This window comes from Ambystoma mexicanum, chromosome 1q (assembly GCF_040938575.1).
Source record: "Ambystoma mexicanum isolate Mex_15411 chromosome 1q, UKY_AmexF1_1, whole genome shotgun sequence".
Taxonomy (NCBI): domain Eukaryota; kingdom Metazoa; phylum Chordata; class Amphibia; order Caudata; family Ambystomatidae; genus Ambystoma; species Ambystoma mexicanum.
This window is the reverse complement of record NC_090922.1, coordinates 861,028,727-861,045,350: the sequence shown is the minus strand read 5'-3', so window position 1 is coordinate 861,045,350 and position 16,624 is coordinate 861,028,727. Positions and strand designations below refer to the sequence as shown.

At 47.5% G+C, this 16,624-nt stretch overlaps 1 protein-coding gene across 4 annotated transcripts in view; it reads left to right on the top strand.

Moving 5' to 3' along the window:
- Positions 1–16,624, top strand: part of LHX9 (LIM homeobox 9) — an 86,770-nt gene that overhangs the window by 30,017 nt on the left and 40,129 nt on the right. The window lies entirely within an intron of this gene.

Here is a 16,624-nt window from a genome sequence, read left to right as displayed (position 1 = left end):
CCCAACATTCTCCCCATTCAGCATTACATCTCAGCCCATCGACCAGCATTCACCCTCACCCAGCCAACGCTATCAGCCAACATTCACCCTGTATTCTCCCTCAGCCAGTGTCAATTCCTCAGACAATGTTTGCTACCAGCCAACACCCACTCTGACCCAACTTTCTCCCCCAAGCAGAATTTCACTTCTGCTCATCAGCTATAATTCGCCCACAGCCATCATGAATTGCTCAGTCAGCATTCATCCCACAGCCGGCAATTGCCATCAGCCAGCAGTCGATATCTCACAGCATTCTCCCCCACCCAGCATTATTCCTCAGTCAGCAATCTCTACCAGGCAACATTCATTCTAACCTGGCTTTCACCCATTGGTCAGCATTTATCCACCAACTACAGATCACTCAGGAGGCATTCCCCCCTCAACTCGACCAGCAATCCCTCTGGCCTAGACCCTTATTCACAACGCGTTTTCCAATGGGGTTTTGCCATTATAAAACGCTTCTGTGAATTAGACCGTTAACATTCACACTGAGTCAGAATCCGTCCTCTTCCAGCTAATATTAATTAATCAGGCAGCAATAACACTCTGGCGACTTTCACCCCCTTGTCCAGCCTACACCCAACAACATCCTCCCAAGTCACCGTTTAGCCCGCCGCCTTCATTCCACACTCTGTCGCCTAGCTCCAGGCGAGCGAGACAGCGCAGTGGGTTGCGCGCCTGCTGCACACACGAGGAACACGCAGGCCATGTGTTTGCATCTCCCTGACGGCCGTGCCTGCCTTCACAGGGCGACCCACTGAACACATTGTTTAGGAACCAATTCATTATTCGCTATGCATATACCTCGACAATACTCATGCGTTCTTGCAAACTTTCTTTTGGTTTTCCATGTGTCCTTTCTGTAAAAAAAAAAAAATGAAATGAAATAGCAGTATATTATGACAGAGAAGAGACTTTCGGCAGCACATTTCTTAAGACGTGGCCTGCCCCATTTCATGACATCGCGCGTTTCTGCGGCCTGGTGTGTCCCTCTGCACGTATCTCCCCAGTTCACGTTGAACACAATATAAGGCAGACGTTAGGGGAAAGACAAATGCACATTGAAAGGCGCTGTTCTAGGTTTGTGTGTGGGGGGTTGTGGGGTTTCCACTGCCCACCATGTGCTGCTGGCAGGGGCTCCTCAGGGCAGATGACATGACGAGGGTGCACCGAGTGAAATCGCGACCCAGTGTGCAGGGTTCTCGGGCTCATGATACCCTCCGCCCGCCTGTAAACAGGGGTGGAATGCGGCAATAAGCCCGACGCTCTGCTTGTGGACGGACCAGGAGGACGCGGGCAGTGGGTCGGGGACCGACGAAGCCGAAGGGTCGCATGCTGACCCTAGCGAGGCACCCGAATGCAATAGGAAGAAACGTGACGAGTTCCAAGACAAGTCAACGCACGTGGAATAAGGCGACTTTCCTTCCCCACTCAGGGAGGGCAATGTGTGTGCCCTCGGCTTCTGCGGGCTCGCAGGGATTGACACACTCGAAATATAATCTCCGATAAAACATCGGTTTTCACGTTTTTATAAAAATAAAATATCGACGAAGCAATGTGTTTTAATCATCATCTATCAAAGGAACACTGCACATTGTTGAACGGTTTGTATTTTAACACTCACAGAGATTGGGTTTTTGTACATGGACTTGGGACAATTGACGAGGAATTTGGGACGATAAACAGGGATTTTTTGAGAATTCCGATTAAAGTTTGAGGCCCTGGTTCATGGAATTATTTGCGTGTAAAACGGGGACTTGCGTGCCATTCTGCCCGCAAATCCCCATTCGCCAAACAGGCATTTGCCCGCAGAATGGCACGCAAATCCCTGTTTTTCATGCAAATAATTCCATGAATTAGGGCCTGAACGTGTATGCAGGCATGCCAGCATGCAAATGGATACGTGCGTCTGCATGCAGGTGTGCTGCTGTGAAGGGGGCTTTAGTCGTCTGTGCCACGGACTGGACGTCCCTGGAGTCCTGGGTTCTGCTGCCGCTGGTTGTTGCTTGTCTTGGTGCAACACCATGGCCAGTGCCCACCTAACACGAGACTGTGGGATGTGTCCCCTGGCTAGTTCCTCCCCTGGTTGCTTGTAGATCCCTTTCTGCCAAGTTGCCACTCTCCCCGCCCCCTTGTATCACCGCTTCCTTCTCTGTGTGCCCCCCCCCATGACGCGTGAATCGCTCCGTCGCTTCCGGAAGCTAGGTCCACGCTCAGGAAATGCAGCAATAAAAATCATTCTGTGGTATTCTTGGCCTCTTGCTGTTGAGACCTCTGGTCGTCGCGCCCCCTTGTCTCAGGCCCCAGTCGCTCTGCCTGTCTCTAGATTTAGGGGTCTCTGTTTGTAGATGTCACCAGTTGGCAACTGATGCATCTGTTGGTATTTTCCTTTGAGACCTCGGTGCCCGTTGGGTCTAGCTGGGGCTGGTGATCCCATTTGCAGGACCTCCTCGTTATTAGGTTCACTGGATCATTTCTGTTGATAGGTACCCTGGATCTTTCCACTTACTTGTGTTTGCCTTTAATTAATTAATCTTTTGTAGCGTGTTAATTAATTAATCTTTTGTAGCGTGCTTAACACCAGAGACCAGTCTCTAAGAACAGGACCGGGATTCAAACCAGTGTTGCTGTGCGTAGTCTTGTTTCCAAGTCTTATGTAAACAAACAATGTGTTGGCCCTGAGCTATCCTCCTGGCATCTAGTTGTTGGTGTCGTCCCGATTTCCAGGTGTCCACAGCATACAGGCCAATGACTGCACATTTTGCTGATTGTAAAAGTCCACATTGATTATGTTTATGTATCCCGAGTTGTAGATTTCTGTTGCTGCAAGGGCTTTTAGCTCTGTTTGTTAATGTTTTTTTATGTGCCCAGTCAGAGATGCCCTTAGCTGTTGCTGTTCCTAGTTCATGATGCCCATCTTTTTAATGTGCTCTAAAAGTTTGTGCCCCTGAGTGTATGTGCTCATAGTTGTATGGGTCCCCAGTCCTGAATGACCCCTGTTCTATGTGTCCTTAATGATATGAGTTGATAGCTGTGCTTGTCTGTGTGTGTGTGTGTTCTTGGCTACTTTTATTAGCCCGTTGCTGTTTGTGCCTCTGAAATTCATTCTTTTTACTTGTGTTTGAACCTTAGTTGTATGGCTTCATATTTGTGTGAGCTCCTGGCTGTGTTTGTTTTTTGCATGAGCTCTTATTTCTGGTTGTGTGTGTGTGAGTGTGTGTGCCCCTTAGCTTAGCTTTATTAGTCCCCAGGTGTATGTGGCTCTAGGTGCACCTGTCCTTAATCATGTGACTCTAGTTGTATGAGGCCTTGACTAAATGTCCCCCTGATTGTAGTTGTTCTCGGTTTGTGTGCGTCCCTGGCTGTATGAGTCTCTGTGTGTTCCTAATTCTGGTTGTTCTTGGTTATGTATGTGTTTTATGGGTATCTGACTCCATGTGCCCCTGATTGTAGTTTCTCTTGATTGTGTCTGCCCCTGGTTCTATGAGTCTATGGCTGTTTGGGCCTCTAATTGTAATTGTTCTTGGTTATGTGTGTGTCCCTGACTGTATGGGTTGCTGGCTGTATTTGCCCCTGATTGTAGTTGCTATTGGTTGTGTGTGCCTGTTTATGTCTATGATGCTATGTGCCCCTAATAGTAATTTCTTTGGGTTGTGTGTGTGCCTTTTTGTATGACTCTCTAGCTCTAGGTGCCCCTAATTGTAGTTGTTCGTTGTGTGTGTCCGTAGTTGCATTAGGACTTGCCTGAATGTGCCCTGATTGTAGTTACTCTTGGTTGCTTGTGTCCCCAATTGTAGAAGTCTCTGGTTGTATGTACCCTTGATTGTAGTTGCTTTTGGTTGTGTGTGTCCCTGGTTGTAGACGTCTCTGGCTTTATGTGCCCCTGATTGTAGATGTTGGTTGTGAGGGTCCTTAGTTGTACACGTCTCTGGCTGTAGGTGCCCCAGATTTTAGTGGCTCTTGGTTGTGTGTCTGCTCAGTTGTTCAAGTCTAAGGCTGCATGTGCCCATAATAGTGCCCCCCAACCCCATCCCCTCATTCTCTCCTCTTTCTCGCCCATAGCACCGGATGAGGTCTCTAGACAAGTCCTCTCTATGAAAGTCTCCTCCAAACAGGTGCTCCCCTGTTCCTCAAGAAACCTCAAGGACAACATTTCCTCCATTGCGCCAGCCTTGGCCGATTTATATAATCACTCCTTTGCCACTGGCTCCTTCCCGCTATCCCTCAAGCACTCCCTTGTGCACCCTCTCCCCAAAAAGCCCTCTGCCGACCCCTCCTGTTGTGCTGACTACCACGCTATCTCCATTACACCCTCCCTGGGCAAACTCCTGGAGAAGCTGGTCATCTCTCAACTAATCCAATGCACTAAATCTGTTTCCTGTCTACACAACCACCAGCCTAGCTTCAGAGCAGCCAGAGGCATGGAAACTGCTCTACTGAACACCTGTGAAGACTTGCGCTCTAATCTCAACTCCAACTCTCCATCCGTTCTTATCAGTCTGGATATTTCCTCTGCCTTCGACACGGTCAATCATGCCACCCTGGCTAATTGGCTCCATGACACCCACGGCATCACTGGCCTGGCACTTGACTGGTTGATCGCTTTCCTCTCAGACCGTCTTTCCCAGGTTCAACTTGGCCTTTTTCCTCCCCTATCACACTCTCCACCTGCAGCATTCCTCAAGGCTCTATCCTATCACTGTGGCTCTTCAGCACCTACCTCGCCCCCCGGCCCATCCAATCTCCTCCTTCTCTCCTCACTTCCAGTGTTATGCAGACGACACACAGCTCTCCTTCAAACTTCCCTCTACTGCTTCCTCTTCCTCTCTCATCCCTGACTGTCTGACTGCTACTCAGGCATGGCGTTCTGCCAATGATCTCTGCCTTAATGCCAGAAAGTCTGACCCTTCTCATTGCGACCCCTGCTCCCTCCCTTCCTCCTACACTCTGGCCTCCCTCTATGTCTCCCCCTCTCACCCTCCTTTGAGGCAAAAAACCTTGGTGTCATCTTTGACTCCTCTCTTTCCTTCTGTCCCCTACTTGTGGACCACCTGCACCTCCTCAGAGGCATTCTCCCTTCCCTCACATTCCCCCAGAAACTCACTGTCTCCAGAGCTCTGGTCCTCTATAGGCTGGACTACTGCAATGTGCTCTTATTCAATCTTCCTTTATCCTCCCTTCGCCTCCTTCAACTAATCCAGAATAGGACTGCAAGACTTATCCTTGGCCTCAAGCCCAGGGACCACATTTCTACAGCCCTCCACTGGCTCCTGGTGGCTACTAGGATCAAATTCAAGATCCTCTGCATCATCCACAAGGCATTCTGGCATTCTGGGGCCTCGGACCCTGCTACATCCAACTCTAATCGTAGTTTCTTTTGGTTGTGTGTGTGGCTGCTTGTATGACTTTCTATTTCTATGTGCCCCTAATTGTAGTTGTTCTTCGGTGTGTGTGTCTGTAGTTGGATGAGGCCTTGCCTGAATGTGCCCTGATTGTAGTTACTCTTGGTTGTGTGTGTCCCCAGTTGTACAAGTCTCTGGCTGTATGTATCCCTGATTGTAGTTGCTTTTGATTGTGTGTGCCCCCAGTTGTACATGTCTCTGGACGTCTGTACCCCTGATTGTAGTTGCTTTGGTTGTGTGTGTCCCTGGTTGTATGGGTATCTGTCTGCATGTGCCCCTAATTGTAGTTGCTTTTGGTTGTGTGTGTGTGTCCCTGGTTGTACATGTCTGTGGCTTTATTTGCCCCTGATTGTAGTTGCTCTTGGTTGTGTGCACCCCTTGTTGTATGAGGCCTTGCCTGAATGTTCCCTTGATTGTAGTTGTTCTTGGTTGTGAGTGTTGCTAGTTGTACACACTTCTTTGGCTCTATGTGCCCCTGATTGTAGTGGCTCTTGGTTGTGTGTCTCCATATTTGTACAAGTCTCTGGCTGTGTTTGCCCCTGATTGTATTTGCTTGTGATTGTGAGTATCCCTGGTTGTACAGGTCTCTGGCTGTATGTGCCCCTCATTGTAGTTGTTGTTAGCTGTGAGGGTCCCTAATTGTATACGTCTCTGGCTGTATGTGCCCCTGATTGTAGTGGCTCTTGGTTGTGTGTCTCCCTAGTTGCACAAGTCTCTGGCTGTATGTGCCCCTGATTGTAGTGGCTCTTGGTTGCGTATTCCCCCCAGTTCTACAAGCCTCTGGCTGTATGCACCCCTGATTGTAGCTGCTTGTGTTTGTGTGTGTCCCTCGTTGTATGGGTGTCTGGCTGTATGTCTCCCTAATTGTAGTTCCTTGTGGTTGTTTGTGTGTCCTTGGTGTACATATCAGTGGCTTTATGTGTCCCTGATTGTACTTGCTCTCGGTTGTGTGTATCCCTAGTTGCATGAGGCCTTGTCTGAATGTGCCCCAGATTGTTGTTGTTCTTGGTTGTGGTATCCGTAGTTGTACAGATCTCTGGCTGTATGTGCCCCTGATTACAGTGGCTCTAGGTTGTGTTTCTCCCTAGTTGTACAAACCTCTGGCTGCATGTGCCCCTTATTGTAGTTGCTTTTAGCTGTGTGTGTCCCTGGTTGTACGGGTCTCTGGCTGTATGTGTTTCTGATTATAGTTGCTTTTGTCTGTGTGTGTCCCTGGTTGTACACGTCTCTGGCTGTAGTTGCTTTTGGTTGTGTTTGTCCCTAGTCTTACAAGTCTCTGGCTGTATGAGCCCTTCATTGTAGTTGCTTTTGTTTGAGGGTGTCCCTGGTTGTACAAGTCTCTGGCTGTTTTTGCCAGGGCGCCCTGGCCCTGTCTCTTTTGTGCCCCAAGCACCACACAGCTCCCCTCAGCCCTTAGCTGGGATTATCTGCCGGGTTGTGTCATTCGGTTGCAGCGGCTGCTCGGGTTGGGTTTCCCCCCTCAGCTCCGTGGCCCCAGAGCGGGGGCATCTCTTGTGTTAATTGTTCTCTGGTAATTGGAGGTGGCATTGGAATCCCGGGCCTCTGCCCACTGTTTAATCACCCAGCCGCGTCTGGGAGGCCCATCTGCAGCTGCTAGAAGATGACTTTGAGGATTCGCCGCGCTTAGAAGTGCAGCCACTAAACCTTTGCTATGTTAGTGCCAACAGGCTTTGCATTAATACCCCATTAACAAAGATCGGAGTGGGGCAGGAGCGGTTGGGAGCAGTGCCCCTCTGCTGTTTTAAAATTAAGTTTGACTGTTCCTATACTTTCATTTGTGAAAGACACCGCTCCGGAATGGCTTCGTTTGAAAATAAAAGTGCACGTGCAGCTGAAACGTGCACTGTGGTTACAGTGCACTGCACTGAACGTTCCCTTAAACAGCAGGCGCATTTGTTGGGGAGTTAGAATTGTGCGTGGGAGGGGACGCTGCAATGAGGTTTCTGGGGAGTGCCAGCAGGGAGCATAGTTCCACTACTTCTTTTCAAATACCTCGCCCACTGCACCTGGAATATCAAAGGCACGTACTAGGTTCTTCAATGGGGGTTCTCGCGTGCAGCTTCGGAGCCTACCCCGCAATACATCATGCACGACGCACACTGTGTTCGGTCACCGTACTCTGGCATTCCGAACCATGATACCTTCCTTCATGTGTATCCTGTAAAGGGCCGTCTTGGACCAGGACACACTGACGGCCTAAGCAGCCCAAGGCGCTGTGTTTACGAGTCTGAATGGCCATTGAACTCAAGTCTACTAAGCCCGTAACAGCATTTCATGCCATAATTGGTCAATGCATGAAAACAGGGCCAGGCCATGCAATGTAGTTTTGTGTACAATAAGAATCAAGAGAGCAATATATTATTATTATCCTGCTCAAAAAGAGTGCTATGCCTGCATAGACGTACGTTCTAGTATAAGCACTTCCTTTCATATTACATCTCTATTCGGTTTTCGGGATCTGCAGATCTCATGTTAAGGGCCTGATTCACAGAGCATCTTTCAATGGGATTGCGCCATTACAAAAGGCTTTGGTGAATCAGGCCTGTAGTTGGTCCCTTTCTAGCCATGCTTCATCTCCCATGAGCAGTCATACCACCCGCCCCCGCGGGAGAACTAAACATGTTCCTATACAGTGCAGTCGCTGGCAGAGAGCACTCTCTAAAGAGCGCTGAGGAGCTGGACTGCACACAGCATGTCTACTAGACATCAAAGCAAGTGGAACGCACGAGCACTGACCCACACCTGAAACGCAAAAGCGAAAGTTGAAACCCTGCTTCCATTTAAGGTGTTTTCTACTGTAGCTTTCCAGATGGAGGCGAACATAATCTGATGTATATGCACCCTACAGGCAGCCAGGTCCACGTCCGCTGAAAGCATTGTCTATGCTGCAGACAACTATGTCCACACCTGTTGGGAGCCAGGTCTATTAACCCCTCACACAGCCGTGTCCACACCCGTTGAGAGTCAGGTCTATGAAGTCTTCAGACAGCCATGTCCACAACTGCTGGGAGCCAGGTCTGTGCTTTAGAGAGGTATGCCCACACCCGTTGAAAGCTACGTCTATTACCTTTCCAGACAGCCATCCGTTGGGGGTCGGGTCTATACACTGCAGCCAGACATGTCCACATCCGTTGGGAGTCGGGTCTATTAACTCTTCAGACAGCCATGTCCACACCGGTTGGGAGCCAGGTCTATTAACTCTTCAGACAGACAGCCATATTCACATCCGTTGGGAGCCAGGTCTATTAACTCTTCAGACAGACAGCCATATTCACATCCGTTGGGAGTCGGGTCTATACACTCTGCAGCCAGCCATGTCCACATCCGTTGGGAGTCGGGTCTATTAACTCCTCAGACAGCCATGTCCACACCGGTTGGGAGCCAGGTCTATTAACTCTTCAGATAGACAGCCATATTCACATCCGTTGGGAGTCGGGTCTATACACTCTCCAGACAGCCATGTCCACACCCGATGGGAGCCAGGGCTATTAACTCTCCAGACAGCCATGTCCACATCCGTTGGGAGTCGGGTCTATTAACTCTTCAGACAGGCAGCCATGTCCACACCCGTTGAAAGTTACGTCTATTAACTCTCCAGACAGCCATGTTCACCTCCGTTGGGAGTCGGGTCTATACACTCTGCAGCCAGCCATGTCCACACCCGTTTGGAGCCAGGTCTATTAACTCTGCAGCCAGCGATGTCCACATCCGTTGGGAGCCAGGGCTATTAACTTTTCAGACAGCCATGTCCACACCCGTTGAAAGTTACGTCTATTAACTCTCCAGACAGCCATGTTCACCTCCGTTGGGAGTCGGGTCTATACACTCTGCAGCCAGCCATGTCCACACCCGTTTGGAGCCAGGTCTATTAACTCTGCAGCCAGCCATGTCCACATCTGTTGGGAGCCAGGGCTATTAACTTTTCAGACAGCCATGTCCACACCCGTTGAAAGTTACGTCTATTAACTCTCCAGACAGCCATGTTCACATCCGTTGGGAGTCGGGTCTATACACTCTGCAGCCAGCCATGTCCACATCCATTGGGAGTCGGGTCTATTAACTCTCCAGACAGCCATGTCCACACCCGTTTGGAGCCAGGTCTATTAACTCTTCAGACAGCCATGTCCACACCCGTTTGGAGCCAGGTCTATTAACTCTTCAGACAATCATGTCCACATCCATTGGGAGTCGGGTCTATTAACTCTCCACACAGCCATGTCCACACCCTTTGAGAGCCAGGTCTATACACTCTGCAGCCAGCCATGTCCACACCCGTTTGGAGCCAGGACTATTAACTCTTCAGACAGCCATGTCCACACCCGTTGGGAGCCAGGTCTATTAACTCTTCACACAGCCATGTCCACACACTCTGGGAGCCAGGTCTATACACTCTGCAGCCAGCTATGTGCACGCCCATTGAGAGCTAGGTCTATACACCCTGTCGGCAGCTATGAGCACGCCCATTGAGAGCTAGGTCTATACACCCTGTCGGCAGCCATGAGCACGCCCATTGAGAGCTAGGTCTATACACCCTGTCGGCAGCTATGAGCACGCCCATTGAGAGCTAGGTCTATACACCCTGTCGGCAGCTATGAGCACGCCCATTGAGAGCTAGGTCTATACACCCTGCCGGCAGCTATGAGCACGCCCATTGAGAGCTAGGTCTATACACCCTGTCGGCAGCTATGAGCACGCCCATGGAGAGCTAGGTCTATACACCCTGTCGGCAGCTATGAGCACGCCCATTGAGAGCTAGGTCTATACACCCTGTCGGCAGCTATGAGCACGCCCATTGAGAGCTAGGTCTATACACCCTGTCGGCAGCTATGAGCACGCCCATGTTAATGTTCATATCATTTTGAATCTATTTAGTTAGTGGTTCATATTTTCTCATTCGCTAATACATTTCTGGAAGACTGGGCATTATCAGCTTTTAATCACCATTTTCAAACTGGCAGAGAACCTCTCTTTGTTTTTAAATCATGCTCTTGAACTCTCTTTATGTTACGTTTACACTTTGATACTTCAGCAAATCACCACCATAATAGGATGGGAGGGCCTAGCTTGTCTGTGGAGCGGCGTACTGTGCCCCTGCCAAGGTCTTTAAAATACATTTAGTGCCAAGAAAGCTTTTGCACTGAGCTAGTTCAATTTTAAAATCATTAAAAATCCTAGTTTGATACCTTTCATTGGACCACCGGAAATGATTGTCCATTTATGGTAAACACATTAGCTCTCGAAGTCGCATGGACTTCTTCATCAGATGGTGGCCACACTATGACATGAGCATCATGAAGGACATAGTGCTGGATAGTTCACTTAAAACTCCATTGGCTGCAGCTAGCGTAGGCCTGGAATTCTGCCCTTAGACTGTCAACGGTTACCAGACATTTGGTCGAAAAAAATTGGTCGACCAGACAAATGGTCGAACCAATTTGGTCGAAAACCAAATGGTCGAATTTTTTTTTTTTTATTTTCACCTTTTTTTTTTTTTTTTTTGGGGGGGTCCCCCCCAACCTCCTTTTTTTTTCTAAAAACCCATTTTTGTAAAAAACGAAAACCTGAAAAATAAATATATAATTAAAAAAAAAAATTCGACCATTTGGTTTTCGACCAAATTGCGTCGACCAAATGTTATTCGACCAGTTTTAGGTCGACCAAATGTCTGGACACCACTGTCAACCACCGAATCATTACCAGGGGTGTTGATAGGTCTGATACTCAGGGCTACCTAGCGTTTTGATTGTAACCGCTGAGCTTCTATCCGGGGCTACAAACGAAAAGACACGGGCTATAGCCCCCTCTGCTCCCCCAAGCAACGCCCCTGCACATGACAGTAATCCCAGGAGAACAATTTCCAGAGCCAGTCGGAAATGTATTTTCGGCAGGCACACGTTATTCACACAGCTCCATTGAACAAAATGTGTCCTTACATTACGAGCAAGGAGTCTTAAAAGTGAGACCCAATAAATGCATAGACTTATTCATGGCATTGCAGGGCAATCATGGAATGTAACCATCGCTGACACACAATTTAAAGGATTTTTTCATATTTACCTCACGCAGAGTCTAAAATTGTATGCAGGCATACTGAAAATTGCAAGAGCAAAAGAAGCTTGTGAGGATAGCTCAGGGGAAATACACTCGCCTTGGAAACAAGATAACGCGGAGCAAGCCATGTTCGATCCCCGTGTTTGCGCTTAGAAACCTCTGGGTATTAGGCGCATTATAAATAACCAATTTCATTTGTTGAAACCAGACTTCAGTTTTTTCAATGTAAAATGGCTACATCTGCCTGGCAGCCGCATAAATGGCCACAGTGATTGCGATGCCCAATGGTGCTTGCGTACGGTACGTTGACCACTGTGTTGAAAGTGAAACACTGGGCCTGATTCACAGAGCATTTTCCTATGGGATTGTGCCATTATAGATCGCTTCTCTGAATCAGGTCCATTGAGTCGGAGGCCTTTGCGCCTGTGTGCAGTTACGCGGTCGCGTAGTGAGCTTGCATGTGGCGTGACAGTCACGCCACATGCAATGATTACCTGGTGCAGTGTCTTCTATTATGTCACTGTGCCTCATGCTTGATAATGTCCCACTGGTTTGCATAGACTGTGGATAAGTAAACTGCCACTATTTGAATGGAGCACAGCGCACTGTCATCTCAGGGTGCCGCATGCTCGATAACGGGTGCCAATCGTTTGAGCTTAGACCCCCAAGGTTGAGGTTTTTGGCTCCTGTGCCATCCGCATCGGGAGTTCTGAAACCTAGTGCCCAACGGTGTTGGTGAGAGGCGGTACTGGCATGTTGCCTTCTGGCACTAGCGATGTGGCAGCCTCGATAGACTCCGACTCAGATTCACAGAACGTTTTCCTATGGGATTGCGCCATTATAAACCGCTTCTGTGAATCAGGCCCAAATAACGTAACATTACCCTCCAGCAGCGCTGTGGTCTTTTTATTGGCAATTTCACTCACTTTGTGAACAGCATCTGATGAAGGCATTCACCATTTTAGCATAGTATTTTCATTTAGCTCACTAGAAAGTATCACAACTTTTGTACGATTTAAAAGTATCATTTGAACTCCACACAAGAAAAGTGAACAGAAAACGAATGCGCCAGTGCCCTCTAGTGGCGCAGCTCGGGTACAGGCGCTGTGGAATATAAAGCAGACTTGGGCCGTGGAGTAAGTAGGCTGGCACAACACTGTTTTTATTCCTGGGGCCTGTTTTCTTGTTTTCCTTTAACGGTGTGACTAGTAATCCGATACTAGTGCGGGTTATTGCCAAATCTTGCCTTTTAAATTAGGCTCAAATTGTTGGAAAGCCGAGGCAAGCCCTACGTGATCCCAAAACCCGTTGCACACATGTATAGGACATTTCAATGCACGATGTAACTTGACAGTGCTCAGACTCCGCCTGCCTTCTGTGAGTGCTCACGCGACAGAAGACAAAGAGGGCACCTGCGTTCCCTGATTCAGCAGAGTTCAAGGTCCTGGAGGAGAGGAGTGGCTCAGGAGTGGGCAGACCTCGGCGCTGTCAGCAGAGGGCATACACACCTGTCCCCAGGTTGGCATAATTTGAGACTGAAAGGAAAGGTGGCACAGGAACAGGGTCGGACTGGGCCATACAATAATCTCGGGCACCAATTAAAAAGTGGCTCACAGTTGCAAATGGGAATTCATTCCTTTTGTGACAGACTGTTTGAATAGTACCCAGGGGGGAGTTTGTTGGTACAAGTTGATGAAAATTGTACATTTTAATGAAAAGGTATTCAGCCACACTGGTCAAAACTGCTAGCTGCATAGTGAAGTAACTCATCAAACTGTCCCACATTGGTTAAAAAAGTGGCCCGCAGAAGCATTTTGCATTTTTTGGTTTGGGCATTGCCCTATTGCCCTAGCCTGGACAGCAATGATCATGCATTGGAAGATGGCGCAATGGAGCAGGGATCATTTAATAATAGTTTTAAAAAAAATCCCTTTACGTCACACATTAGAGTTTATTCAGTACTGTAAGTGGCATGGAATAGGGTGGGCAGTGGTTTAGCAAGTACCACGAAAGCCGGGTGGCATAAGAAGGGAGAGGGCATTGCCAAATCATTCTTCAGTATTTTCTTAAGCTTTGTGATGTTCAGGACTTCAACCTCTCAGCGTGTTAAGGGCGTGGTACCCTTGTCCTTGCATGTGCATTATCCACACAGATTCCCGTGGCAAATGGGGAGCAGATGCAAGTAGATCTAGGTCACTTGGCCTAAGCCCCGCCCACCTGGTGCCTTCCTGAGTGCCGCTCTTTTTCACCACTTAGCAAGCCCCGCCCAACTGGCCTTCCTGCTTGCCGCTCTTTTTCACCACTTAGCAAGCCCCGCCCACCTGGTGCCTTCCTGCTTCCCGCTCTTTTTCACCACTTAGCAAGCCACGCCCACCTGGTGCCTTCCTGCTTGCCGCTCTGTTTCCCTACTTAAGGAGCCCTCCAGCCTCTTTTCCTTTGCAGATGGGAAGCAGGTGCAAGTGGATCTAGGTCACCTGGCCTAAGCCCTGCCCACCTGGTACCTTCCTGCCTGCTGCTCTTTTTCACCACTTAGCAAGCCCCGCCCACCTGGTGCCTTCCTTCACCATCACTGTCTTGTGGCCAATGCTGGATTTGACTTTTATGGACTTCATTCATTCATGGTGCGTCACTCTTTCCCAACTCTCATGCTGGACTTCCTTTGCATCTTGTACTCATGGTGGCCCTGAATCATGCTGTTCCCATCTTCATCTTGTATCCTGGCTTGCAACATTATGTGTTACTACTGACTTCTGCAATTGTATTCGCTCTCCACTCTTGCTTCTCCACTCTTTTTGACTGCTTACTCTCTTTTCTCTCCTCCTTTCCCTTCTCCCTTTTCCTATCTCCTCCCCTTACTTTCTTCTATGTACTTACTTTATCAGAATTGTCCCTGGACCTAATATGATAGCAACCTCGTCTGTTTCTTCCTCTCTCCCATTACTGTTTTCTTCCTCCCCACCACCCCTCCAGCACTATCTGAAATGTTGTCAGGCCTAGTATGATAGTCGCTTGTTTTGTTCCTCCCCTCCCTTTCTGCACCCCTCTCCCTCACCTTTTGTTTTTCTCCGGCTCTACCAGTAATGTCGTCAGGCCTAGTACAGTAGTCGCCTGTCTGTTTCCATTTCCTTCCCACTCTCCCCCTCCCTTCCTTATCTATGTCTTAGCTCTTGCACTATCTGAAATGTCATCAGGCCAAGTACGATAGTTAATTTCACATCCTTACTGTTAATGGCCTGTAAGAATGTGGTTGTATTTTCCCTTGTTCCCTCCCTTTGAAACACATTGTGTATAGGCGCTATATGAATAAACGATCATATCATATCATATCATATCATATCAAATCCTGCTCAAAAGAAGCCAGCCTGGAAGAAAGTAGGGAGCAGTGCGCACAGCTGAACAAAGCAAGCCGAACTGCGGCTAGACTCTTCCCGGGAGACCTAACGTCCCAGATTTTGTTCAATTTTTACATTTGTTCAATAGAACTCACTGCTGTACAGACTCTCAATTTCGGCACATAATTGGACCGTGGCACAGAAAGACTAGGCAATTCGGCCAGGATCACACACGTGTCTGTGTTCCACATTGCCCATTTCCTCCTACAAAGTTGCCAAGCTGAGCAAGAAATGCTGAGAAGGCCAGAAGGTCTTGGCAGGAGGGCGCGGCATAGAGGTCCGCCAGCGGCTGAAAAACAACAAACATCTTTGCATGGGCTGAATGGCTGGTTTAAGTGCAATTAAATTGGTAACTAGCACACAATTGTGGCATTTTTCAAAATTTTAGATGCTAGGGCCCCGGTTCATGGAATATTTGCCCGGTTCAAAGTGAATTTGCACTGCTGAAAAGTGACTTTGCACTGCTGACACAAACCCTGATTCATGGAACCGTGCAAAGTGTACTTTTGCCGGGCAAAGTCAGCACATAGTCAATTTAGCAGTACAAAATGACTTTGCCCGGACTTCGCATGCCAAAAATACACAATCTATTTCATGCCAAAAATCCACAAACAATTTGATACATTTTGATAATTTGAAAACCTTTTGAAATACATTGACAGGACAATCAGACCTAAAGTATTTCATTTCGACTCATATATGAGAGATCCCAGGAATATTCCTCAAATATTAACAGACATAGATTGTCAGAAATGTGATGCACGTAGTTACAATTGATGTTAAATTATTATATACATTGATCAAATCTCAATTAGGGTGCAAAACATTGGACTATTTATTTTGGGGACACTTCTGCCTCCTATTTGCTACACTTTGAAATGCTCAAAGATTCTTTTAAAATGTATATTGGAGAACAATATTTTTCTTTTCAATGGCACATACTACAAAGAGAAGAAGGGCATAGCAATGGGTGCATGTTGTGCACCATGGATTGTCTATTTATGTATGGCGTATTTGAATATATGTAAAACAAAATATGCAACTTTACAAGTTCATCAAAGTCTGGTACAAGCACATTGACAACATTCTTACGATCTGGACAGGATGATTTGATGACTTGAACAGATTCCTAGAATAGATCAACAACAACAATTTTGGCATTGGATTCAGCAGTAATCATATTAAGAGTGATATGTACATTTTTGATCTAAACATTTTTGTTGATGAAGGGAAGCTTCACACAAAAACATTCATGCATCAAAATATCCTACGCTTAGTAATAATAACAATATCCCAGTAGGAGAATTTATTAGAGCACGAAGAAATGTAGCAGAGATACTGGATTTGAAGTAGAATGTAATATAACTAAGGACAGATTCAAGGCACATCGATAATATCGATAAACATCTCTGAGCACATTAACAACTCTGACAAATATTAATGAGGATGATTATCTGATTTATCATTTTTTCAGAGTAAATAGACTTGTTTCACAATAGTGTCTCATATTATGATTTCCCTTTGTATATTTTGCTACATGACCAAGCTGAATTACATGAAGTACTTAGAAGTTGGATACAGATCTGTTTGCTTAAATGATTGGGAGCAGAAGCACTCTAGCACATAGATAAATATTTCCTTTAAACAAGCAGCACCACGACACCCAGATCTTCTCTACCCCAGAGTTAACAAAAGTTTTAAAAGTGAATGCCTTCCGTT